We start from the raw sequence: 15,447 nt of genomic DNA, 5'->3' as shown, positions 1-15,447 counted from the left end.
TTTATTTAATCCGTTACACAAATATACTTGAAAATGTGTAATTTATACCGTTTGGGATAACCTGATGGAGATCACTGTATACCTGTTCTCTTCACCATCCTATTTATCTCCAGGTGGGCTGGTGTACAGCTTCGGCGACCTGACGTGGAGGCAGGGCTTGAGGGTCCCACCTACTTACCCTCTCCTTGAGTCTGTCCTCTCTGGTCAATGTGTTTCGTCTGTAGCTGCAGGCTCCTTCCACTGCGGCGCCCGTCACACAGGAAGGAGCTGTGTACATGTGGGGTGAGAACTCCTCGGGGCAGTGTGGTCTGTCAGAGAGAGGCCTGGTCCCAGATCCTAGCCTCGTCAGTATGGTGGATTCTGAGACGGTCCCTCCGCAGGTAATGTATCTGTTTATATTCTTATTTTCATCACGAAAACAAAACTAAATCCGAGATTATAGAAAACAATTCAGACATCTTTGAAAACAATGACAATAGCTGTTTCCATCCAATTGGTGACAGATTTTCATGCAAATATTTTAAAATCTGCATAATAATAATACGTGCATAGTAATGTGTTTCCATATTTTTATATATAATTAACCTTTATTTATCTAGGCAGGTCAGTTAAGAACAAATTGTTATTTACAATGACGGCCTACCAGGGAACAGTGGGTTAAACTGTCTTGTTTAGGGGGCAGAACGACAGATTTTTACCTTGTCAGCTCTGGGGATTCGATCTAGCAACCTTTTGGTTACTAGTCCAACGCTCTAACCACTAGGCTACGCTGCTGCATAAAAGCGTTTCCTCTGCCATTTCTCGCATAGTACATTTTCCATACACAAAAAAGATCCCACCTTATTTAGTGTATTTTGTTTTGTCGACATTTGTAAGTTTACCGACAAATTAACGTTTTCCATCAGGCCTGTCATAAAACGTTTATCCGACGTGTACTTTACTCGCATAAAAAGGTTGGATGGAAACCTGGTTAAAGTACTGTCTGTAAATGATTTATTCTTCTGTCTATATTTTACCTTTTAGAACCAATTTTTATTTAGAATGACAGCCTACCGGGGAACAGTGGGTTAACTGCCTTGTTCAGGGGCAGAACGACAGATTTTTACCTTGTCAGCTCTGGGGATTCGATCTAGCAACCTTTCGGTTACTGGCCCAACTCTCTAACCACTAGGCTACCTGCCTCCTCTAACCACTAGGCTACCTGCCTCCCATCCCGATATTCTGTCTGTCTACTCTGGTGAAGCAATAAGGCATGAGAACCCGGGGATTGTGGTGTGAATAACTCCTGTCTAAGTGCTGTTGTTAGGCCTGAGGCCTATAATAATAATAATTCCTGGGCCTGAGGCCTAATTGCTTTTATATAAAAGGTATGCCAACATATTAAAAATAGATTAACGACATGTTTTCATTAAAAACGATATTTTAATAAAGTACATTTGTTTTATTTAACCCTTCCACCATACAAAATAGTTTGGCCAAATGGGCTGGTCGTTCATTCTGAGATTCTGTAGTTGCTAGCCAAATGGGCTGGTCGTTCATTCTGAGATTCTGTAGTTGCTAGCCAAATGGGCTGGTCGTTCATTCTGAGATTCTGTAGTTGCTAGCCAAATGGGCTGGTCGTTCATTCTGAGATTCTGTAGTTGCTAGCCAAATGGGCTGGTCGTTCATTCTGAGATTCTGTAGTTGCTAGCCAAATGGGCTGGTCGTTCATTCTGAGATTCTGTAGTTGCTAGCCAAATGGGCTGGTCGTTCATTCTGAGATTCTGTAGTTGCTAGCCAAATGGGCTGGTCGTTCATTCTGAGATTCTGTAGTTGCTAGCCAAATGGGCTGGTCGTTCATTCTGAGATTCTGTAGTTGCTAGCCAAATGGGCTGGTCGTTCATTCTGAGATTCTGTAGTTGCTAGCCAAATGGGCTGGTCGTTCATTCTGAGATTCTGTAGTTGCTAGCCAAATGGGCTGGTCGTTCATTCTGAGATTCTGTAGTTGCTAGCCAAATGGGCTGGTCGTTCATTCTGAGATTCTGTAGTTGCTAGCCAAATGGGCTGGTCGTTCATTCTGAGATTCTGTAGTTGCTAGCCAAATGGGCTGGTCGTTCATTCTGAGATTCTGTAGTTGCTAGCCAAATGGGCTGGTCGTTCATTCTGAGATTCTGTAGTTGCTAGCCAAATGGGCTGGTCGTTCATTCTGAGATTCTGTAGTTGCTAGCCAAATGGGCTGGTCGTTCATTCTGAGATTCTGTAGTTGCTAGCCAAATGGGCTGGTCGTTCATTCTGAGATTCTGTAGTTGCTAGCCAAATGGGCTGGTCGTTCATTCTGAGATTCTGTAGTTGCTAGCCAAATGGGCTGGTCGTTCATTCTGAGATTCTGTAGTTGCTAGCCAAATGGGCTGGTCGTTCATTCTGAGATTCTGTAGTTGCTAGCCAAATGGGCTGGTCGTTCATTCTGAGATTCTGTAGTTGCTAGCCAAATGGGCTGGTCGTTCATTCTGAGATTCTGTAGTTGCTAGCCAAATGGGCTGGTCGTTCATTCTGAGATTCTGTAGTTGCTAGCCAAATGGGCTGGTCGTTCATTCTGAGATTCTGTAGTTGCTAGCCAAATGGGCTGGTCGTTCATTCTGAGATTCTGTAGTTGCTAGCCAAATGGGCTGGTCGTTCATTCTGAGATTCTGTAGTTGCTAGCCAAATGGGCTGGTCGTTCATTCTGAGATTCTGTAGTTGCTAGCCAAATGGGCTGGTCGTTCATTCTGAGATTCTGTAGTTGCTAGCCAAATGGACTGGTCGTTAATTCTATCCATTCTATTTACAATGGTTGCTATGCTAAACAAAACATTGGCATGTAGCAATGCAGGCTAGCTACTTCTCCTTAGCTAGCTAGCAAACGAAAGCTAATACACAATCACGTCAAGCAGCTGAAAGGACAGCAAACGAAGCGCACTTTAGTTATTTTTATTTTTTTACTTTCGTTGAATATATCCATTTATAATGATCCTAATAGATGAATTGGCCTGGATCAGAGAAGCTGTCTTGTCTTGTCACATTCATATGCACGGGACAGTGGAGATCACCAAACATACTGCAATATTGTTTTACTGTTTGGAGCCAAATTCTAGCCTAGTAGCATTGGGGAAATAATATCTGGGATACTTTTTCCAGGGGGGGAGATGAAGTTTATAAATTGACTGGCTGGGCTGTAGGACAGTGGCTGCTCGTTGATAAATGTAATGGAATCGTTAACAGGCTTTACCAGGAGAATGTTGGGAATTGTGGTGCTATAAATCCCTGCTATCAACCAATCAGCATCCAGAATCCAAACAACCCCGTTTTAAAACCAAAAAAAAAATATATATATATTGTTAGACGATGACGGCACCACTTCACCAGGTCAAATCCCTGGTGAGTGTAAACGGACTTGGTAATTGTGATTCCGTACCTCCCAACAGATCATCAGGATCCTGGAGGTAACCTGTGGGGAGCAGCACACTCTGGCTCTGTCTGCCCAGCACGAGGTGTGGGCCTGGGGCAGCGGCTGCCAGCTGGGCCTGGTCAACAGTGTGTTCCCTGTGTGGAGACCCCAGCAAGTGGAGCACCTGGCTGGGAGGCACGTAGTTCAGGTGAGTGAGTGCTTCTTATTAGACATTCATCTAGAGTTAACCTCGGGTCATTTCAACAATACACCTCGGGTCATTTCAACAATACATCTCGGTGGTCATTTCAACAATACATCTCGGGTCATTTCAACAATACATTTCAACAATACACCTCAGTCATTTCAACAATACATCTGTCATTTCAACAATACATTTCAGTCATTTCAACAATACATTTCAACAATACACCTCAATCATTTCAACAATACATTTCAACAATACATCTCAGTCATTTCAACAATACATCTCAGTCATTTCAACAATACACCTCAGTCATTTCAACAATACATTTCAACAATACATCTCAGTCATTTCAACAATACATTTCAACAATACATCTCAGTCATTTCAACAATACATCTCAGTCATTTCAACAATAGACCTCAGTCATTTCAACAATATATTTCAACAATACATCTCGGTCATTTCAACAATACACCTCAGTCATTTCAACAATACATTTCAACAATACATCTCAGTCATTTCAACAATACATTTCAACAATACATCTCAGTCATTTCAACAATACATCTCAGTCATTTCAACAATAGACCTCAGTCATTTCAACAATATATTTCAACAATACATCTCGGTCATTTCAACAATACATCTCAGTCATTTCAACAATACATCTCAGGTCATTACAACAATACATCTCGGTCATTTCAACAATACATCTCAGGTCATTTCAACAATACATCTCGGTCATTTCAACAATACATCTCAGGTCATTTCAACAATACATCTCAGGTCATTTCAACAATACATCTCAGGTCATTTCAACAATACATCTCAGTCATTTCAACAATACATTTCGGGTCATTACAACAATACATTTCGGGTCATTACAACAATACATCTCAGGTCATTACAACAATACATCTCGGTCATTTCAACAATACATCTCAGGTCATTTCAACAATACACCTCAGGTCATTTCAACAATACATCTCAGGTCATTTCAACAATACATCTCAGGTCATTTCAACAATACATCTCAGTCATTTCAACAATACATCTCAGTCATTTCAACAATACAGCTAACAATACATCTCAGTCATTTCAACAATACATCTCAGTCATTTCAACAATACATCTGAGTCATTTCAACAATACACCTCAGTCATTTCAACAATACATTTAAACAATACATCTCAGTCATTTCAAAAATACACCTCAGTCATTTCAACAATACATCTGTCATTTCAACAATACATCTGTCATTTCAACAATACATCTCAGTCATTTTAACAATACACCTCAATCATTTCAACAATACATTTCAACAATACATCTCAGTCATTTCAACAATACACCTCAGTCATTTCAACAATACATTTCAACAATACACCTCAGTCATTTCAACAATACATTTCAATAATACATCTCAGTCATTTCAACAATACATCTGTCATTTCAACAATACATCTCAGTCATTTCAACAATACATTTCAACAATACATCTCAGTCATTTCAACAATACACCTCAGTCATTTCAACAATACATTTCAACAATACATCTCAGTCATTTCAACAATACATTTCAACAATACATCTCAGTCATTTCAACAATACATTTCAACAATACTCATTTCAACAATGCATCTCGGTCATTTCAACAATACATCTCGGTCATTTCAACAATACATACTGTACATAAAAAAAAAATGGAGGATTTAAAAGCCAATATAATGAAGTCCGCTGACTTCTTTCCATCGTGGTCCAGGTGGCGTGTGGAGGATACCACAGCCTGGCCGTGGTACGACGCTTCCCTGCACAAGACTCTCAGTTCAGCCGGCCGACAGCTACTGAAAAGTGTGACCAGTGCAACCAGCTGCTCTTCTCTGTGGTGGATAAAGAGGACCGTGTTATTATCAACGACGGCCACTATTGCCCCCTAGGGATTGAGTTGGCTGATAGCAAACCAGGAAGCTGCTCGAGATCTAGACAGGCCTCCCCGTCTAGACAGGCCTCCCCGTCTAGACAGGCCTCCCCGTCTAGACAGGCCTCCCCGTCTAGACAGGCCTCTCTAGCCCAGAGACACAGAGCCTCAGCCTACGCACTCTCTCAGGCAGTCAGCCCTGATCCGGGCCTTGACCCAGACCCCATTATAGGTCCAGAACATCTATTTTCTGGCGACACAGACGGCTCTCTCAGAGAGTTTAGCTCCAAAGAACAAGCTAACCAACAGGATACTGGTACCTTTGACCCTGAAAGACAAGGCCCTGAGACTCTGACAGAGACGGACAGCAACTCGACTCTAACACGGGCGAGGAGGAAGACAACATCTTCGACCGCTGAGAAGGAAGCGAAGGAATACCCCGAGGGAACGTCTGATCGCGTCCTGAGCCCGTCTGAACAGAACGACAATGACATCGCAGGGGAATCCAATCACCTTAGCCAGTCAGACAACAGGGGATTCGCTCACCTTAGCCAATCATAGCTCAGGAGATCTACTCACCTTGGTAAGTCATGTCCCAGGACAGTACCTAAACGGTAACCTACCTGATCGAGACCGGCCTTCTACCTTGACATCACGTCTTCCTACAGACGACACCACCGTGGAATCCAAGCTATCATCTTCCCTACCGGAGAACTACAGGGTTGCCTCAGTGCCGAAACATACCTTAGCGTTAACGGGCCGTTTTTCTGCTGCTGCCTCGGCCTCACCCTCCACCAGCAGCCTCTGTGACTCATCGGAGAGCGAAGGGTGTGTCCCAGCCGCAGGGCTGTGCAAGGCTCGGTCTGGGCCTGTCATGGCATACAGGAAGACCAACCAGGAAGTGCGTCTCTGTACGGAGGAGGACTCCTTTCAAGGGAAGAAATGCTCCAGTCTGACTGATATCCTGCTAGAGGAGGTCACGGAGGGGAATAGACGGCACTCGCTACCTCCTCTCCTCTCTCATGGTAGGTGTGGTCGCCACCTCCTCTCTCATGGTAGGTGTGGTCGCCACCTCCTCTCATGGTACGTGTGGTCGCCGCCTCCTCTCCTCTCTCATGGTAGGTGTGGTCGCCACCTCCTCTCCTCTCTCATGGTAGGTGTGGTCGCCACCTCTCCTCTCTCATGGTAGGTGTGGTCACCACCTCCTCTCTCATGGTAGGTGTGGTCGCCACCTCCTCTCCTCTCTCATGGTAGGTGTGGTCGCCACCTCCTCTCCTCTCTCATGGTAGGTGTGGTCGCCACTGCCTCTCCTCTCTCATGGTAGGTGTGGTCGCCACCTCCTCTCCTCTCTCATGGTAGGTGTGGTCGCCACCTCTCCTCTCTCTCATGGTAGGTGTGGTCGCCACCTCCTCCTCTCTCATGGTAGGTGTGGTCGCCACCTCCTCTCCTCTCTCATGGTAGGTGTGGTCGCCACCTCTCCTCTCTCATGGTAGGTGTGGTCACCACCTCCTCTCTCATGGTAGGTGTGGTCGCCACCTCCTCTCCTCTCTCATGGTAGGTGTGGTCGCCACTGCCTCTCCTCTCTCATGGTAGGTGTGGTCGCCACCTCCTCTCCTCTCTCATGGTAGGTGTGGTCGCCACCTCTCCTCTCTCATGGTAGGTGTGGTCGCCACCTCCTCTCCTCTCTCATGGTAGGTGTGGTCGCCACCTCCTCTCCTCTCTCATGGTAGGTGTGGTCGCCACCTCCTCTCCTCTCTCATGGTATGTGTGGTCGCCACCTCCTCTCCTCTCTCATGGTAGGTGTGGTCACTACCTCCTCTCATGGTAGGTGTGGTCGCCACCTCCTCTCCTCTGTCATGGTAGGTGTGGTCGCCACCTCCTCTCTCATGGTAGGTGTGGTCACCACCTCCTCTCTCATGGTAGGTGTGGTCGCCACCTCCTCTCCTCTCTCATGGTAGGTGTGGTCGCCACCTCCTCTCCTCTCTCATGGTAGGTGTGGTCGCCACCTCCTCTCCTCTCTCATGGTAGGTGTGGTCGCCACCTCCTCTCTCATGGTAGGTGTGGTCGCCACCTCCTCTCTCATGGTAGGTGTGGTCGCCACCTCCTCTCTCATGGTAGGTGTGGTCACCACCTCCTCTCTCATGGTAGGTGTGGTCACCACCTCCTCTCCTCTCTCATGGTAGGTGTGGTCACTTCAAATCACATTGTATTTGTCAAATGCTCACTGATGAGTCCTTTTTCAACAGTGCAGAGTTAAAGATACAAAATAGTGACACAAGGAAATGAATATACAATAAATCACGAATAACAGTGACGAGTAAAAATAACAACATGGTTATATACAGGAAGTACCAGGTAATAACATGGTTATATACAGGAAGTACCAGGTAATAATAACATGGCTATATACAGGGAGTACCAGGTAATAACATGGTTATATACAGGAAGTACCAGGTAATAACATGGTTATATACAGGAAGTACCAGGTAATAATAACATGGCTATATACAGGGAGTACCAGGTAATAACATGGTTATATACAGGAAGTACCAGGTAATAACATGGTTATATACAGGAAGTACCAGGTAATAATAACATGGCTATATACAGGAGTACCAGGTAATAACATGGTTATATACAGGAAGTACCAGGTAATAACATGGTTATATACAGGAAGTACCAGGTAATAACATGGCTATATACAGGAAGTACCAGGTAATAACATGGCTATATACAGGGAGTACCAGGTAATAACATGGCTATATACAGGGAGTACCAGGTAATAACATGGTTATATACAGGGAGTACCAGGTAATAACATGGCTATATACAGGGAGTACCAGGTAATAACATGGTTATATACAGGAAGTACCAGGTAATAATAACATGGCTATATACAGGGAGTACCAGGTAATAACATGGTTATATACAGGAAGTACCAGGTAATAACATGGTTATATACAGGAAGTACCAGGTAATAACATGGCTATATACAGGAAGTACCAGGTAATAACATGGCTATATACAGGGAGTACCAGGTAATAACATGGCTATATACAGGGAGTACCAGGTAATAACATGGTTATATACAGGGAGTACCAGGTAATAATATGGCTATATACAGGGAGTACCAGGTAATAACATGGCTATATACAGGGAGTACCAGGTAATAACATGGCTATATACAGGGAGTACCAGTTAATAACATGGCTATATACAGGAAGTACCAGGTAATAACATGGTTATATACAGGGAGTACCAGGTAATAACATGGCTATATACAGGAAGTACCAGGTAATAACATGGTTATATACAGGGAGTACCAGGTAATAACATGGCTATATACAGGGAGTACCAGGTAATAACATGGCTATATACAGGAAGTACCAGGTAATAACATGGCTATATACAGGGAGTACCAGGTAATAACATGGTTATATACAGGGAGTACCAGGTAATAACATGGCTATATACAGGAAGTACCAGGTAATAACATGGTTATATACAGGGAGTACCAGGTAATAACATGGCTATATACAGGAAGTACCAGGTAATAACATGGTTATATACAGGGAGTACCAGGTAATAACATGGCTATATACAGGGAGTACCAGGTAATAACATGGCTATATACAGGAAGTACCAGGTAATAACATGGCTATATACAGGAAGTACCAGGTAATAACATGGTTATATACAGGGAGTACCAGGTAATAACATGGCTATATACAGGGAGTACCAGGTAATCACATGGCTATATACAGGACGTACCAGGTAATAACATGATTATATACAGGGAGTACCAGGTAATAATAACATGGCTATGTACAGGGAGTACCAGGTAATAACATGGCTATGTACAGGAAGTACCAGGTAATAACATGGCTATATACAGGAAATACCAGGTAATAACATGGCTATATACAGGAAGTACCAGGTAATAACATGGCTATATACAGGGAGTACCAGGTAATAACATGGTTATATACAGGGAGTACCAGGTAATAACATGGCTATATACAGGAAGTACCAGGTAATAACATGGTTATATACAGGGAGTACCAGGTAATAACATGGCTATATACAGGAAGTACCAGGTAATAACATGGTTATATACAGGGAGTACCAGGTAATAACATGGCTATATACAGGGAGTACCAGGTAATAACATGGCTATATACAGGAAGTACCAGGTAATAACATGGCTATATACAGGAAGTTCCAGGTAATAACATGGTTATATACAGGGAGTACCAGGTAATAACATGGCTATATACAGGGAGTACCAGGTAATCACATGGCTATATACAGGACGTACCAGGTAATAACATGATTATATACAGGGAGTACCAGGTAATAATAACATGGCTATGTACAGGGAGTACCAGGTAATAACATGGCTATGTACAGGAAGTACCAGGTAATAACATGGCTATATACAGGAAATACCAGGTAATAACATGGCTATATACAGGAAGTACCAGGTAATAACATGATTATATACAGGGAGTACCAGGTAATAACATGGCTATATACAGGGAGTACCAGGTAATAACATGGTTATATACAGGAAGTACCAGGTAATAACATGGCTATATACAGGAAGTACCAGGTAATAACATGGCTATATACAGGGAGTACCAGGTAATAACATGGCTATATACAGGGAGTACCATGTAATAACATGGCTATATACAGGAGTATGAGGTAATAACATGGCTATATACAGGAAGTACCAGGTAATAACATGGCTATATACAGGGAGTACCAGGTAATAACATGGCTATATACAGGAGTATGAGGTAATAACATGGCTATATACAGGGAGTACCAGGTAATAACATGGCTATATACAGGGAGTACCAGGTAATAACATGGCTATATACAGGAGTATGAGGTAATAACATGGCTATATACAGGAAGTACCAGGTAATAACATGGTTATATACAGGGAGTACCAGGTAATAACATGGCTATATACAGGGAGTACCAGGTAATAACATGGTTATATACAGGGAGTACCAGGTAATAACATGGCTATATACAGGGAGTACCAGGTAATAACATGGCTATATACAGGGAGTACCAGGTAATCACATGGCTATATACAGGACGTACCAGGTAATAACATGGCTATATACAGGGAGTACCAGGTAATAACATGGCTATATACAGGAGTATGAGGTAATAACATGGCTATGTACAGGGAGTACCAGGTAATAACATGGCTATATACAGGAAGTACCAGGTAATAACATGGCTATATACAGGAGTATGAGGTAATAACATGGCTATATACAGGGAGTACCAGGTAATAACATGGCTATATACAGGGAGTACCAGGTAATAACATGGCTATATACAGGGAGTACCAGGTAATAACATGGCTATATACAGGGAGTACCAGGTAATAACATGGCTATATACAGGGAGTACCAGGTAATAACATGGTTGTATACAGGGAGTACCAGGTAATAACATGGCTGTATACAGGAAGTACCAGGTAATAACATGGTTATATACAGGGAGTACCAGGTAATAACATGGCTATATACAGGGAGTACCTGGTAATAACATGGCTATATACAGGAAGTACCAGGTAATAACATGGTTATATACAGGGAGTACCAGGTAATAACATGGCTATATACAGGAAGTACCAGGTAATAACATGGTTATATACAGGGAGTACCAGGTAATAACATGGCTATATACAGGGAGTACCAGTTAATAACATGGCTATATACAGGAAGTACCAGGTAATAACATGGTTATATACAGGGAGTACCAGGTAATAACATGGCTATATACAGGAAGTACCAGGTAATAACATGGTTATATACAGGGAGTACCAGGTAATAACATGGCTATATACAGGGAGTACCAGGTAATAACATGGCTATATACAGGAAGTACCAGGTAATAACATGGTTATATACAGGGAGTACCAGGTAATAACATGGCTATATACAGGAAGTACCAGATAGTAACATGGCTATATACAGGGAGTACCAGGTAATAACATGGCTATATACAGGGAGTACCAGGTAATAACATGGCTATATACAGGGAGTACCAGGTAATAACATGGCTGTATACAGGGAGTACCAGGTAATAACATGGCTATATACAGGAAGTACCAGGTAATAACATGGTTGTATACAGGGAGTACCAGGTAATAACATGGCTATATACAGGAAGTACCAGGTAATAACATGGTTATATACAGGGAGTACCAGGTAATAACATGGCTATATACAGGGAGTACCAGGTAATAACATGGCTATATACAGGAAGTACCAGGTAATAACATGGCTATATACAGGGAGTACCAGGTAATAACATGGCTATATACAGGAAGTACCAGGTAATAACATGGTTATATACAGGGAGTACCAGGTAATAACATGGTTATATACAGGGAGTACCAGGTAATAACATGGCTATATACAGGAAGTACCAGGTAATAACATGGTTATATACAGGGAGTACCAGGTAATAACATGGCTATATACAGGGAGTACCAGGTAATAACATGGCTATATACAGGAAGTACCAGGTAATAACATGGTTATATACAGGGAGTACCAGGTAATAACATGGCTATATACAGGAAGTACCAGGTAATAACATGGTTATATACAGGGAGTACCAGGTAATAACATGGCTATATACAGGGAGTACCAGGTAATCACATGGCTATATACAGGACGTACCAGGTAATAACATGGCTATATACAGGGAGTACCAGGTAATAACATGGCTATATACAGGAGTACGAGGTAATAACATGGCTATGTACAGGGAGTACCAGGTAATAACATGGCTATGTACAGGAAGTACCAGGTAATAACATGGCTATATACAGGAGTATGAGGTAATAACATGGCTATATACAGGGAGTACCAGGTAATAACATGGCTATATACAGGGAGTACCAGGTAATAACATGGCTATATACAGGGAGTACCAGGTAATAACATGGCTATATACAGGGAGTACCAGGTAATAACATGGCTATATACAGGGAGTACCAGGTAATAACATGGCTATATACAGGGAGTACCAGGTAATAACATGGCTATATACAGGAAGTACCATGTAATAACATGGCTATATACAGGAGTACGAGGTAATAACATGGCTATATACAGGGAGTACGAGGTAATAACATGGTTATATACAGGGAGTACCAGGTAATAACATGGCTATATACAGGAAGTACCAGATAGTAACATGGCTATATACAGGGAGTACCAGGTAATAACATGGCTATATACAGGGAGTACCAGGTAATAACATGGCTATATACAGGGAGTACCAGGTAATAACATGGCTATATACAGGGAGTACCAGGTAATAACATGGCTATATACAGGAAGTACCAGGTAATAACATGGTTGTATACAGGGAGTACCAGGTAATAACATGGCTATATACAGGAAGTACCAGGTAATAACATGGTTATATACAGGGAGTACCAGGTAATAACATGGCTATATACAAGGAGTACCAGGTAATAACATGGCTATATACAGGAAGTACCAGGTAATAACATGGCTATATACAGGGAGTACCAGGTAATAACATGGCTATATACAGGAAGTACCAGGTAATAACATGGTTATATACAGGGAGTACCAGGTAATAACATGGCTATATACAGGGAGTACCAGGTAATAACATGGTTATATACAGGGAGTACCAGGTAATAACATGGCTATATACAGGGAGTACCAGGTAATAACATGGCTATATACAGGAAGTACCAGGTAATAACATGGTTATATACAGGGAGTACCAGGTAATAACATGGCTATATACAGGAAGTACCAGGTAATAACATGGTTATATACAGGGAGTACCAGGTAATAACATGGCTATATACAGGGAGTACCAGGTAATAACATGGCTATATACAGGAGTATGAGGTAATAACATGGCTATATACAGGAAGTACCAGGTAATAACATGGTTATATACAGGGAGTACCAGGTAATAACATGGCTATATACAGGAAGTACCAGGTAATAACATGGTTATATACAGGGAGTACCAGGTAATAACATGGCTATATACAGGGAGTACCAGGTAATAACATGGTTATATACAGGGAGTACCAGGTAATAACATGGCTATATACAGGGAGTACCTGGTAATAACATGGCTATATACAGGAAGTACCAGGTAATAACATGGCTATATACAGGAAGTACCAGGTAATAACATGGTTATATACAGGGAGTACCAGGTAATAACATGGCTATATACAGGGAGTACCAGTTAATAACATGGCTATATACAGGAAGTACCAGGTAATAACATGGTTATATACAGGGAGTACCAGGTAATAACATGGCTTTATACAGGAAGTACCAGGTAATAACATGGTTATATACAGGGAGTACCAGGTAATAACATGGCTATATACAGGGAGTACCAGGTAATAACATGGCTATATACAGGAAGTACCAGGTAATAACATGGTTATATACAGGGAGTACCAGGTAATAACATGGCTATATACAGGAAGTACCAGATAGTAACATGGCTATATACAGGGAGTACCAGGTAATAACATGGCTATATACAGGGAGTACCAGGTAATAACATGGCTATATACAGGGAGTACCAGGTAATAACATGGCTGTATACAGGGAGTACCAGGTAATAACATGGCTGTATACAGGAAGTACCAGGTAATAACATGGTTGTATACAGGGAGTACCAGGTAATAACATGGCTGTATACAGGGAGTACCAGGTAATAACATGGTTGTATACAGGGAGTACCAGGTAATAACATGGCTATATACAGGGAGTACCAGGTAATAACATGGCTATATACAGGAAGTACCAGGTAATAACATGGCTATATACAGGAGTACCAGGTAATAACATGGTTATATACAGGAGTACCAGGTAATAACATGGCTATATACAGGAAGTACCAGGTAATAACATGGTTATATACAGGGAGTACCAGGTAATAACATGGCTATATACAGGAAGTACCAGGTAATAACATGGTTATATACAGGGAGTACCAGGTAATAACATGGCTATATACAGGGAGTACCAGGTAATAACATGGCTATATACAGGAAGTACCAGGTAATAACATGGTTATATACAGGGAGTACCAGGTAATAACATGGCTATATACAGGAAGTACCAGGTAATAACATGGTTATATACAGGGAGTACCAGGTAATAACATGGCTATATACAGGGAGTACCAGGTAATCACATGGCTATATACAGGACGTACCAGGTAATAACATGATTATATACAGGGAGTACCAGGTAATAATAACATGGCTATGTACAGGGAGTACCAGGTAATAACATGGCTATGTACAGGAGTATGAGGTAATAACATGGCTATATACAGGGAGTACCAGGTAATAACATGGCTATATACAGGGAGTACCAGGTAATAACATGGCTATATACAGGGAGTACCAGGTAATAACATGGCTATATACAGGAGTACCAGGTAATAACATGGCTATATACAGGGAGTACCAGGTAATAACATGGCTATATACAGGGAGTACCAGGTAATAACATGGCTATATACAGGAGTACCAGGTAATAACATGGCTATATACAGGAAGTACCAGATAGTAACATGGCTATATACAGGGAGTACCAGGTAATAACATGGCTATATACAGGGAGTACCAGGTAATAACATGGCTATATACAGGGAGTACCAGGTAATAACATGGCTATATACAGGGAGTACCAGGTAATAACATGGCTATATACAGGGAGTACCAGGTAATAACATGGCTATATACAGGGAGTACCAGGTAATAACATGGCTATATACAGGGAGTACCAGGTAATAACATGGCTATATACAGGGAGTACCAGGTAATAACATGGCTATATACAGGAAGTACCAGGTAAT

At 41.9% G+C, this 15,447-nt stretch overlaps 1 pseudogene; it reads left to right on the top strand.

The window, feature by feature from the left end:
• The window catches only part of LOC106582544 (alsin-like), a 55,272-nt pseudogene that overhangs the window by 1,722 nt on the left and 38,103 nt on the right, over positions 1-15,447 (top strand).

Source organism: Salmo salar, chromosome ssa21, assembly GCF_905237065.1.
Source record: "Salmo salar chromosome ssa21, Ssal_v3.1, whole genome shotgun sequence".
Taxonomy (NCBI): domain Eukaryota; kingdom Metazoa; phylum Chordata; class Actinopteri; order Salmoniformes; family Salmonidae; genus Salmo; species Salmo salar.
This window is presented reverse-complemented; position numbering and strand designations above follow the sequence as displayed.